The sequence below is a fragment of the Tenrec ecaudatus genome, chromosome 6, assembly GCF_050624435.1.
Source record: "Tenrec ecaudatus isolate mTenEca1 chromosome 6, mTenEca1.hap1, whole genome shotgun sequence".
NCBI classification, from domain to species: Eukaryota; Metazoa; Chordata; class Mammalia; order Afrosoricida; family Tenrecidae; genus Tenrec; species Tenrec ecaudatus.
Window position 1 is genome coordinate 114293515 of NC_134535.1, and position 11624 is coordinate 114305138.

Sequence of the window (11624 nt, forward strand, 5' to 3'; positions counted from 1 at the left end):
CTCCATTTTCCAATGACTGTTCCTGTCTCTTTGTTTCTAACTTTTGCATTCCAATTGCCAATTATTATCTATCCTTTGTGATTATACATTTGATGAATTTCAGACCAAATGCATTAATAGAATTCTTCAATTTCTGAATCACTAGTTTTGTGGTTCATGCATAAACTTGAATATATTGATTGTATTTCCTTTTAAAAGGCTAGCTATTATCTGATCACTAACAGCATTGGATAGCAGATTCCTTCTTCATAGTCTGTTCTTGGACTGGAACCGCTGCTCAAACCGATTTACTTTGGGTGACCCTGCTAGCATGTGAAATACCAGTGCCATAGTCTTCAACATCACAGCCACACAGAAGACACTACAGTAGGACAAACTGACAGACACGTGGCAGTCCTTGCAGATATGGCGATCACTGGGACCAGATGCACCAGAGACTGGCATGGGGGCTCACAGGAGCAATGCTGAGATTTTGAGGTACCTTCTTCTCTTATCTCAGTGTATGGGCCTGTGAGACAGTGGCTGTTGGGCTGCTTCTTGGCCCACAGAGGCACATGTCAAGAGCCAGGTAGCTAAGACGATGAAGACCAGAGAGAAAGTTGGCTGTGGGCTGAACAAAGGTGTTGCTGTGGACAAATAACTAGATCCTTCCTCTACTGATTTTCATGTGTGGTAGCCTCTTAACTTCCCCTAATAAGCCCCCTTAATCATGAGTATTGTCTCTGAGTTCCATGTGGGTGTTGCAGTGAAATATGGAACCCCACACACATGTATGTTTATTTGGGAGAAACAGTTGGTGCCAGAATAGGAAAAGAAGGATGCACTTTGGACGCATGTCTGACCCTTGCCTTGTGGCAGGCAATAGGGAAGCCAGAGGAGTTCACATAGCTCCGCCCCTATGCCATTAATTTCATATGTATACATGTTTAAATAGTGCATTGAATTATATTCCACATTCCCCTACAAAGTAAGCCTTGTGATAAGGAGTTTACAGCTAAACCCAAATGTCTCAATATATTCTCAACATGTCCTCATATCCTAAAAGGTACATGTTCCTATTATAATAAAAACCTTTATGTGTAGCTTGATAAAGTACCTGAAATATAATGAGCCCAAAGGGAACTCAATGGTTTTCATCTCACTTGTGTTTACACGACATGTATTTTAAAGTAAGATTGTTATTGTTGCTTTGGGGTGGTGGTGTTTGATTTCTTGATCAGAGATATCCCAGCACCTAGAATTAAATCTAGGTTTTCAAGAATCTAATATTTGTGGGAGCAAATTGCCAAGTCTTTCTCCTGCTCGTGGATGGTAGGAACATCAGTGTCCTGGGCTTAAATTTCAGTTATTTAAAAATTGTATCTTCCTAATTATTGCCAAAGTGCCGAGATTCTACTTTGCAAGTCCTGTTTAGCCCACTCTACTCTCCTCCACTGTTGTAATGACCTCTCCAGACACAAAGGCAGCAGCAGTTAGCCATTCAGTGACTAGCTCTGAGCGTGTAACCACTCTGCCACATTTCCCATTGAGTCCCATTACCTAAGGAACCAAGTTACAATATACCTTTACCATTTCCCTTTTTTATTTTAAGAAAGGGAGAGCGCGAACGCAGTCCCCCACTACCACAAATCATGTGGTCCAGTTTCCCACATTTGGGGAAACCTCAGGGGAGTGCAATGGGTGAGCCTCGCCCTGGGAAAGCCACCTTCGTGATCATGGCATCTCCCCGGCCAGGTAAGGATACCATTTTTCTTTAAACAATATAAATGCAGCCAGCCAACTCAAACTTTGTCTACTTTTATTTTCAAATGTGATAATACTTCCAACTTAATAGTCCCAGCCATTTAAAAAAAATTTACAACCAAGGGCCAAGAAGGTCCTTTATCCTGGCCTGCTTGCAGGTCACCTTTATTGGTTGAATTCTGGGCACACATGCTCTACACTAGAAACATGCCAACTTCTCAACATGCCTTTCTCAGGTGCCACTGGTCCTTTTCACAGACTCGGCTCCCTTCAAATCCCCACTACTCTCACGACTATTAGTATTAATCAATGCTTTTCTATTCTCAGTTAAACCCTAATTCCACCCCCTCTTGATTTCTCTAAAGAGGTTGGTTCCATTCATCTTCTTATTGCATTACATCCTGTTTCTTCATAGCACAGCATGTAAAAACTTAATTATGTGATGGTGTCGTTAATGACTCTCTTCCAGTGGGAAGTATAAGCTCCAGAGAGTGCTAAGGCCCTGGATCTGTTGGTTTATCATTGCATTCAATATAAATGAGCATTTATTATATGAAATTTTGTGGGAAATGGTCAAATAAATTTATTTTAAAATCAGTACTGACTAAAATTAGAAATAAGAAAAAATGATAATTATTTGACATGGTATATTTGGAAAAAATGCATTTTTAAATTATTTAATATTCAGTGTTCAATGATTTTGTTTGTTTTGTCAGGTTTATTAATTTAGATCATAAGTTTATAGTCAGTTAAATATTTGACTTAATACAATATTGACTTTGAACAATTGTTCCCACATTAAGTGCCTAAGAATAAACTGTAGAAAAAATGAGGAAAAAAGGAAGGAAAGAAAGAAAAACATTTAAAAAATAGTATTGTCCTGAAAGATAAAGGGTTATTCTGCAAAATAGTCAAGACACTGTGAAAGAAAACTTATATAGATGCATATATCAGAATACATATAGTAATTTATAATTATATACACATAATCAGAAGAGATAGATGGGGGAAGAGAGAAGGAGAGAGAGACTGACTATATGTCATGTAAAGATAATTTACAATTCATAGACATCACAACACACAGCTCCTTCGAATAAGTAAAGCAACCCTAAAAGAAGAAATTTAAAGTATTTAAAAAATGTTTACATTAATTTATATATGCAATTTTTAGAATATGGATAGATTCTTAATTATCTGCTCCTTAGATTATAAATAGGGTGAAATTTGAAAAATAGCCTCCTTCCTAATAAAATTTAGTCTTGATTAAAACTTCAGTGTTTTCTCCTAGATCTTAAAGTTTATGTACTTTTTAATGATGATTTTTATTTTAAATTAAAAAATTTTTAATCATTCTATTCGGGGCTCTTATAGGTCTTATAATAATCCACACATCAATTGTATCAAGCATTTATTTACATATGTTGCCATCATTATTTAGTAAACATTTATTTTCTATTTGAGCCCTTAGTATCAGCTCCTTTTTTTTTAACTCTCTCTCCTCTCCCCCTCATGATCCCTTGAAAAATTATAAAGTATTATTATTTTCATATTTTAAAGCAACTTCTTTCTCCCTTTAACCACAGTTTTCTCTGCCCCTCCTTGCCCTACCTCCTGGTAGCACTACTCCCATTTCTTTTCCTTAGGGGTTTATCTGCCCCGGATTCTGTGTGCCGTGAGTTCTTCTTGATACCAGTGCACATGTTCCATTCTAGCTGGCAGTGGAAGGCAGGACTGAGGTCATGATAGTGGGGTGTGAGGAAGCCACAAGGAACCAGAGGAATATTGTGTTTAATTGGTGCTGTACCATCCCCTGGTTGACTCATTCCTTCCTTGTGACCCTTTGGTGAGCTGATGTCCCATGGTCTACAGATGGGTTTTAGATCTCTGCTCCAACCCTCCTCATTATCAACAATATGGTTTTTTTTCTTTGTTTTGTGTCTTCTGATGCCCCTTACCTGATTCCGTCGACACCTCATGATCACACAGGCTGGTGTGCTTCTTCTATGTGGACTTGCTTCTCTGCTAGATTGCCGCTTATTTAACCTTAAGCCTTTAAGTCCCCAGACCTAGGATCAAAGTAAATCATTAAAATTAATAGAAATAACTAAAATTACATTGTTCTTTTATGGAAGAAAATGTCTGGATTTCAAATGTTCTTTATGTATCTTAAATTATTTAGAGTATCTTCTTGTAAGCTACAGGTTTTTATCTACTCTTCACTTTGCTATGTGTGATGCCTATTATTCAGAGCAAGCAGGTCTCATGTAGCCCACACAGGAGTAATTCTTCTTGTGTAAGAGCCTTTGTGTGTGTGTGTGTGTTTTAGATGACACCTACTTTTACATCCCCAGATACTCACTAAGAAAGGAAGCCAAGGACTATAAGTTTATTGGTGGCTGTTATCCTTAATAAGCTTTTAAGACTCCTCTACTAACCAGGGACCACCACTGATGGATTCACCATGCAATAGCTTAGATCTCCACTTTAAAATTTTAGTTTTAGAGAAGGGGTGTGTAGGAGTACGATTAAATTAGTTGGAATACTTGACAAAGACGGGGAGCAGCCAAATTGAAGAACCAAGCTATTTCCTGAGGAATCTCTGATTTAGTATGGTAAAAGTACCTTTGAGCTTCAATGAAGACAGGAAGATCCATTCTATTTTGGACTACTGTCTTTTAAGCATGCCGTCATAATATTGCTTTCTTGAAGTCCCTTGGCACTGTCATCTAGGGAAATTTTCACATATTAGTTAATAATTTTGCATGTGTCATAACACCTCTGAGGCCTCCTTGTAGAAGACTTGTATACTGGATATTGGAAACCATCTCATAGGTCTGGTAATGGTGAAGTTATTATAATAACCAATACAGCTATTAAGTGGTGATACCAAAAAAACATTGTTCAAAATCATTGATTCCTTTATATGAATGAATGTATTAGTTTCTAAAGGGAATTTAGTTAAACATGTTTTGAGGTGCATTTTTCAAGCTTGTTTGAGTGACCTGAGCTAGCTGACTCTCTTAGATGTCATAAACTTCAGGCTCTGGCCAACTGAATGTCTGTATTTTAGCCTAAGTCCTGGCTGGACAGTCCAGGAAGGTATTTAACCGCTCTCCAGTTGAGCTAGGTAGATTGAGGTTTTGGCTGTCTGTTTGTTGGCAACAAAGGGTTAGGGATAAGGTACAAATAGCAAGCCTATTTTAATTGGCAAGAAATATTTTAATTGGTGGTTCTTACAATATACGTAGTCACCTGGTTAGATAGTAGGAAATGGTTGCATTTCAAAATTCTGACTGTCAAAAGCTACTATGACTCAAGAAAGATGATCTTTAGGGTACAAAATCAAATATTGGCAATATTTTATTAACTTAGATTTAGCTACATTGGAATCAGAAAAGAAAAGAGAGTAGGAAAGCTACTATCTGTAATTTCATGTGGAGTTAACTTATATGTCTCTAATACAGCTGACTTCAACCAGGATCAGGGAGCTAACCTTAGCATGTGGGTAAGCCTAAGGACTCAGAAAGTTTAACTAATTGGTTTTACTATAACATTATCTCTTCCATTATCCTAGTAAACTGAATGGTTAGGACAATGATGTCGCTGGTAGATTTTTACATACTTCTTTAGTTACTGATGGATTCTGCTACTGCAAAGAATGGTTGATGTACCCCAGTTGAATTGTGTGTGTATGGGGGTGGGGGATGTCATAGTTTCTGATCCATAGACAGACGCGTTATCCATGTGCCACTGGCCCACCTGTATTTTCAAGAACGTTGTTGGTAACAGAGTTTGTAGTGGCATGATAGGGAAGAAGGGCTTTACCCAACATACTAATCTCAATTCATTTTATATGTACATACATAATATATTTATATATATATAAAGGTGAAAATTAGATAAAGTCTTACTGCCATTCAAACAGACACAGAAGGTAATGGGTATTTTCGAGGCAAAATTTTTAAAGGTTTGCTGGATAGTAACAGGAATAAAAAGAGCAGTGAAAAGTAATAAGCTCAGTAGTTACAAAAATTGTACCAATGAGTATTTCTTTAAATTTTGAATCATTTTATTTCATCCTAAATGGGATCTCTCATGGAGGGCTTTAACATAGGAACATAAAGTGATTGAAGGAAGACAATGTTCCGAAGAGGCCCTAACCATAGTTTGATGATAAAATTCTGAGAACATTCTGCTATCTTTCATTTCTCATTTCCTTAATCTTAGCTAATTGCTGGATTTTTATGAATTCTTCTAAAGTTATTTCATTAAACAAATCAGAGGGATCTTTTCCTGTTTCTGTCGGGATTAAAATAATTTGTGAGGCATCCAGTGTGACTGTTTTATTAGGAAAATCATTTCCTCTGATCTCTGCAGCTGGAGGGATTGCGTGGGTTGGTGACTTGTCTTTTTATGGGTACAATCTCAGAAGGGTGCGGTAAAGCCCCCAAATCATGAATAATATGGAATTGGGACCCTTTTAAATATTCAAACTTTCTTTTAGTGAGTTTGCACGCTCAAATAATTCAGGTTGGTGGCCTGAAATAGCTTCAGTGAGGACTAGTATTTCAAGAAATATTCATCATTTGGTGGAACTTGAAAGCTGTTTAGTTAAATTTAAGCAATTACATGTTCAGTATCTTTTATTATCAATTCCTAGAAGAATGAAAGCAGGATTTCAAGAATCCATGAGCATAGTCTAATAGCTGGTGCATCTAGGAGGAATACTTCATAATGTGAAAGCAAACTGGCAACAATGTTTTGGTTAAAATATAGGTAAGGTTAACAAATACTACCGGGAGGACATAAAGATTAAAAAAAACAACCTAGCATTATATTGATAGTGTTTTAAACTTGTGAGATAGTTAATTTATTGTGCCAACCTGGCTGATAAACACATATGGGGTTAGTTGAAGGGCAGAGAGATAAATGTGGAGGCTGAGTGGGGTAGCCCACATTGAGGTGACCAGAACTCAACCAGATGGAGAGATTTTTGAGCATGTGAACTGGTGCATACTGTTGCTGACTTGATGGATGGATGGCCTGTCCAGACTTGACTTTGCTTATGGATGCAGAATTCACAAGGTTTCAACTGTATTGTCTCCTCAGAGCACTGGGTTGACATAAGTTGGCAGTATATAAATTTGATACCCAAAATTATGGGGGAAAGGCATGAAGTGGTTGGCTTACAAACTTTCGTAGGTGAGGGAACATATTCACAGGATTATAGGATTAAGGTGTAGGTGTTACTTAATTTCAATTGTGAGTCTAAAGAATGATGTACACGTTACAAGTTGGCAAGGGGTGGATTGAGATAGCTCATTGTGTCAATCTGGCAGATAAACACATGTGGGGTTAATTGAAGGGTGGAGAGATAAATGTCTCAGTGAAACTCACCGATCTAGTTCTCGGGTCTCTTGCTTTCTGATGTCGAACCAGGGTGCAGCTGTCTTTGTCAGTTCCCTGCTTCTGCTGGCAAGACTCACTTCCTGCAGGACATCCCTGAGGAGAACCGTCATGGACCTACCACGATGCAGCCCTGGGTGGGGTGCTCGAGCAGCCATGTGGAGACCCTGCCAGCACTGAAATGCTTAAACATTCACTGATTCAGCTTTCCTCCTACAATTGGCATCATTATGTGTAATTTGTAAGATGAAGGAAGACTGTGGATTAGTGTCGGACATAAGGGTTAATGTGGATATGTGGGCTTTGGCAGCACCGAGTTGGGATGTTTTCTTGATGTGCACTTAGCCTTTATATAAAACTCTCTCTTATACATGAGTTTCTGTGGATTTGTTTCTCTAAAGTACCCAGACTAATATAAATGTAAATTAAGAATCATAAAAGAGAAAATTAGGACAAACTTCAGACTCTTATTACAGTATATATATGTATTGGAAGCACAGACAGATGAATACAAAATAGATGACTGGGACCTATTAACAATAAAATACTTATATACATCAAAAGAGTAAGAGAAAATGCATGAACTGGGGGGAGGAGACATTGCTAATGACACAACAGACAAGGGACTAATTGTTAAAATTTAGAGAATCCTATAACACTTCAATAAGTAAAAGTTAATAACCTTATAACAGTAAAAAAACATAAATAGTCAATTCACCAGGGATGATACTAAATTATCTAACAAACACAGAAAGAGATGTTGACAATCACTATCCATCTGGGAGATGCCAATCAAATCATTGATGAAATATCTCTTGAACACAAGGATAGCACAGTTGAAAAATCACATAGAACATCAAATGCTGGACAGAATAAGGAGACACTGAAAATTTGATCCATGCCTAGTGAGCTTGAAAATATCCACAGCATTTTCCAAAAGAAATATGCTGCTATTTTAAACAAGTGGGAATGTAAACACCATACAACCCAACAATACCTCTGCTAGGTATTTACTCCAAAGAAGTTAGAGACAGAATATGAACAGAGATATGCTGCCCATCTTCATGGCAGCATTAGTCACAATAGCAAGAAGCTTAAAACAGTCCACATGCCTATCAGTTGAAGAGTGGATAAAGAAACTCATATACATGCACAACATGGAAGGCTATGTGTCTCTAAAAGGCAGTGATGAAACCAGGAGACACTTCTCAACATGGATAGACTTGAAAACCATTATGCTGAATCACAATAGGATAAATATTGTATGTGTCTACTTGTGTAGGGATAAATACCAAGGCAAAGGCAGGCTCTACTCTCAGGTTAGGTAATCTTCTAATCTGTTTCCCAAACTAAGCGGTAGTGAACCTGTCTGGAGCCCATGAACCATATATCACCTCCTTTATGTGTACATATTTAAAACCACTTTAACAGAGGAAGACTCACATCAGCTTGGATTGTTGTGATGTTGTGGGGTTTTTTTTTTTTTTGTCTTTCCGAAGTGTGTTGGATTGGTTTTTCCAGATGAAGGGAGAGAAAGAAAACCTATTACTCCCAGATATCATTGATCTAAAGTCACGTGAAATCAACAGACACTTCCATGAGTCAAAAGTGACTAGAGACCCACTTGTCCTCGGATCTGTCCTGCCGCCAGCCACGAACCACTGCCCTCCTCCCACCCTCCATGGCCCTGTTGTCCTCTGCGGAGTCGCCATTGATTTCCACCGCAGCTTCTGCCAGAGACAGCTCCTGGTAGGCCCATGTAGAGATGGGGCCCCGGGTACCATCCTGGGAGTCACTGAAGCTTTGAAGAGAGATACCAACAGCAAAAAGATGAACCTGGGAGTTGGGGCCTACCAGGATGACAAAGGAAAGCTCTTTGTGTTCCTAGTGTCCGGAAGGCTGAGGCCCAGGTTGCTGCTAAATCTTGACAAGGAATACCTGCCCATTGGGGGTACTGGCATCTGCAGAACTAGCCCTAGGTGAGAACAGCGAGGTGTTGACAAGTGGCTTGTGTGTCACCGTGAAGACTATTTCTGGACCAGTACACTCAGGATCAGAACCAGTTTCCTGCAAACATTCTTTATGTTCAGCCTCGACGTCTTTCTTCCAAGCCCTCCCAGGGAAACCACACGCCCATCTTCACAGACACTGGCATGCAGCTTCCTGGGTATCGGTACCAGGACCCCAAGACTTGCGGTTTTGACTTCACAGGTGGTATTGATGGCATACCTGTGTTCACAAACCCCGGAGTGGATCCCCGCCCTGAGCGGTGGAAGGAGGTCGCCAACGCAGTGAAGAAAGAGAGTCTGTTTTGCAGTTGCCAGTGCAGATGGTCACAAGGACACCTGGGCTGTGCGCCACTTCATCAACCAAGGGTATTAAAGCATGCCCCTGCCAGTCCTGCGCCAAGAACACGGGCTTGCGTGGGGAGCACGTGGATGCTGAAGGCTCCACGAAGGCGGAGGCTCAGTTGGAGATTTTGATCTGTCCCATGTATTCCAACCCCCTTCACCAAGGCGCAGATTTTCTCAACAGAAGTCAAAGGCATGGCAGACTGCACTATCAGCAAGCGGACCCAGCTGGTCTCCAACTAGAAAGGCGAGGTTCACCGAGCCATTTATCCCTCCACCCTTCAATTAACCCCACATGTGTTTATTGGCCAGGTTGGCACAATGAACTAACTCCCTCAGGTTTCTAATTCATCTTGAGTTCATTTTAATGTACAGGACAAAGTATGCATGCTGTTTCATTCTTCTCCTCTGCAAATGAAAATCCACACTTTTCAAAATTATTTGATGAAGAGGATGTCCCTTTCCCACTGAATGTTTTCTGGCCTTCATAAAAAATTAGTGAGTGCTAGCAGATGCATTTATTTCTGGGTTTTCTATTCGTTCCACTGATCTATGTAGCTATCATTGTAGCAGTATGAGGCTGCTTAGACTACTGCGATGGTGTAATAGGATTTAAGGTCAGGTAGTGCCACATCTCCTTCTTTGTTTTCCTTTTTGAGAAGTTCTTGGTTTCTCCTGGGACTCTTCTCTCTCCAAATGAAGTGAGTAATTAGGGTTTTTATTTCTCCATTTGTTTTAAGAATGAAGTTAGGAATTGTATTGCATTTATGAATTGCTTTAAGTAGTAATGACATTTTCACTATATTAAGCCTTCCTCTCCATGAACATGGATCTGAGAGCACTCAACAAGAGAATAAAGAGGAGCTGCTTCCTGGAGGTGAGTGTATTATGGTGACATGAATCTGGTAACACCTATGGAAGCAGAGCCTTGAGCGTTTTCATTTGATGATAAGGCAAAACTCAAAGTAAGTAGAAACACTGGCAAAATTTAATGGTTAGAAATGGAATGTGGGAAGTATAAATTTGAGAAAATTGGGAGTTGTAAAAAATGAAACTGAACTGATAAAATTCAATATACTAATCATTAGTGAGCTGAAATTGACTGGAATTGGTTATTTTAAATCAGAAAATAATATAAATTACTATGCTGGAAATCATGCACCATGAAACAATGCTTTCTGTTTTCATTAAATCTATCTACATTCCTGGAAATAAAATCAATAAAACTATTATTAAAATTTATTCACCAGCCACAAAAGCTAGTGATGAAGAAATTGAAGAATTCTACCCAAAGCTTCAGTCACAAAATTGATCAAACATGCAATTAAGATGCTTTGATAATTATTAGTGATTGGAATGCAAATGTTAGAAACAAAGAGGAAGTTGAATATAGACTTGGTGATAAAAATGAAGCTGGAGATCACATGACAGAATTTTCAATACCAATAACTTGTTCATAGCAAATATCTTTTTCAACAACACAAAAGGCCACTGTATACATGGCTTTCTCCTTATGGAATAAACAGAAATAAAATTTACTACATCTGTGGGAAGACACTACAGAGAAACTCAATATCAGCAACTTAACCAGACCAGTGGTCAATTGTGGAACATACCATAAATTTCTCATATGAAATTTCAGGGTAAGGCTGAAGAAAATTAAAACAAGCCCATGAGAACCAAAAATACAGACTTCAGTCTATCCTACCTGAATTTTGAGACCATCTCAAGAACAGATTTGACACATTGAACACTAATGACAGAGAACCTGATGAGCTGTAGAAGCCCATCATGACCATCATTCATGAAGAAAGCAAAAGGCCATTAAAAAGAAAGAAGAGATCAAAATAGGTGCCCGAAGGCACTAGGAAATGTTTTCTTAATCACAGACTAGCTAAAGAAAATTGATGAAAGTATGGTCAAAGGGCTTGACTAGAAAGTTCCAAAGCACAGCTCACGAAGACAAAGAAAGATTTTATAATTAAAAGTATAAAAACCTAAAAAATAAGGGCAAAGATCTAGAATTAGGAAACCCAAAGGGGAGAACATGCTCAGCCTATCTGAAACTAAAAGAACTCAAGAAAAAAAGTCAAAGTTCGAGTTGAAATCCTGAAAGATTCAATG

At 38.6% G+C, this 11624-nt stretch overlaps 2 pseudogenes; one reads left to right on the forward strand and one right to left on the reverse strand.

The window, feature by feature from the left end:
• Nucleotides 1-1591: 1591 nt before the first annotated feature.
• Nucleotides 1592-1742, reverse strand: LOC142451938 (U1 spliceosomal RNA; annotated as a pseudogene).
• A 7088-nt stretch (nt 1743-8830) lies between these two features.
• On the forward strand, nt 8831-9743 carry LOC142451591 (aspartate aminotransferase, mitochondrial pseudogene; annotated as a pseudogene).
• Nucleotides 9744-11624: the final 1881 nt, after the last annotated feature.